The 1,755-nt window shown below is 42.2% G+C and overlaps 1 non-coding gene across 1 annotated transcript; it reads left to right on the top strand.

The window, feature by feature from the left end:
• Positions 1-1,295: 1,295 nt before the first annotated feature.
• On the top strand, positions 1,296-1,397 carry LOC127740371 (small nucleolar RNA R71). Its single transcript, XR_008001048.1, has one exon. It is a non-coding gene; the product is annotated as a small nucleolar RNA R71 (small nucleolar RNA).
• The last annotated feature ends 358 nt before the right edge of the window (positions 1,398-1,755 follow it).

The raw sequence follows: 1,755 nt of genomic DNA, 5'->3' as shown, positions 1-1,755 counted from the left end.
TCACAGAGTCCTTTAACAATCATTGTTTCTCCTATGGCACAGGGAATATGGAAACTCCCTGGATCCTTCTTCTTTGTGGGTGGCCCTAATTGAATGAGAGCACTGCAATCCCTATTCATCTTTATTGTTTATCTACCCTTTAATGAACTCTTTCTGGCTAATAGCTCCTTTATATACTTTATGTAGGAAGGCATTTGCTAGAGGGCTTTAATAAATGGCATATTTACATCAAGAGATGAAAACATGTCTAGGAACCTTGAATACATTCTCCCTGCTACACCACCTTTAAGCCTTTGGGGAAAGGGTGCATATGGGTTCAGTATCTCCCTTTTCTTCAGCTCTTCCTTGAGTGTGAGTTGGAGCACATGGTCTCTTCCTTCCTGGTTTCCCTTTTGACTGCCTTGAAGGTGTTCTACTTCCTTCATATTCCTCTCATCACTTGTGGTGATCATCTTACATTCTTCCCACCTTACTTTCTTTGTTTCTCCTCTTGGGTTCTTCTTAGTGTCACTGGGAAATCCATCAGTTGGTTTGGAAATTTGTTGAGATAGGTACCCTATTTGGGACTCCAGTCTCTTGATGTTTTCTCCTTGGTTTTTGATATTGGCTCGCACTTCTTCCTTAAATACCTTGTTGTCTTGGACTTCTCTACATAAATTTTCAAGTAGAGTCTCAATCTTTGAATGTCTATCCTCTGTTAGTGATGGTGGGTTGAGATTAGGTGGTTGAGAAGGGTGGTTAGGTGGTTGTTGATAGGGTCTCTGTGAGGTATGTTGGTGAGTTGCATTGTTGTTGGAGTTGAGTTTATGGCGTCTCTGGTCTTGACCTTGGTCTTGTTGATTTCCCCAACCAAAGTTGGGGTGATTTCTCCATCCAGAGTTGTAGGTTTTGTAGTATAGGTCATGGATTTGTCTAGGTGAGTTTCCAACATAGTTGGCTTGTTCCCAGTCACCCTATTCTCCTATATTCACTCCTTCTTGAGTTGGTGATGAAGTGATGACTGCTGCAACTTGGTTTTCCTCTACCTTCTTGGTGAGATCTGCTAGCTGCTTGGTGATCATCTTATTTTGAGCTAGCAATGCACCCATGTGATTCAGCTCCATTACTCCTCGAGTGTTACTTCTTTCAGAGGCATAGAAGTAGTCATTCTCAGCTACTGTTTCAATGACATCTATGGCTTCTTCAATGGTTTTCTTCTTGTTTAGAGAGCCCCCTGATGAATGATCTACAGCCTTCTTTGACTCATAGGAAAGACCTTTATAGAAAATGTGAAGTTGCACCCATTCATTGAACATATCTGGTGGGCATCTTCTTGTTAAGTCCTTGAACCTCTCCCATGCCTCATAGAGAGTCTCACCATCTTGTTGCCTGAAAGTCTGCACCTCAGCTCCCAGCCTGTTAATTCTTTGAGGAAGGTATAATCTTGCCAAAAATTTGTTCACCACATCTTGCCAATTTGTCAAACTCTCCTTTAGAAAGGATTCGAGCCACTTGGATGCCTTGTCCCTGAGTGAAAAAGGGAACAACAGCAGCCTATAGACATCCGGGTGGATTCTATTAGACTTTACAATGTCACGAATTCTCAGGAAGGTGGTTAGATGTTGATTAGGGTCTTCTTGAGAACTTCCTCCAAATGAGCAGTTGTTCTGAACAAGGGTGATGAGCTGGGGTTTTAGTTCAAAGTTGTTGGCATGTATGGTGGGCTTCTGGATGCTACTTCCACAGTTTTTTGGATTTGGATTGATGTAGGAGCCT

This window comes from Arachis duranensis, chromosome 6 (assembly GCF_000817695.3).
Source record: "Arachis duranensis cultivar V14167 chromosome 6, aradu.V14167.gnm2.J7QH, whole genome shotgun sequence".
Classification (NCBI taxonomy): Eukaryota; Viridiplantae; Streptophyta; class Magnoliopsida; order Fabales; family Fabaceae; genus Arachis; species Arachis duranensis.
The sequence above is the reverse complement of the archived record's forward strand: the minus strand, read 5'-3'. Positions and strand labels throughout refer to the sequence as shown.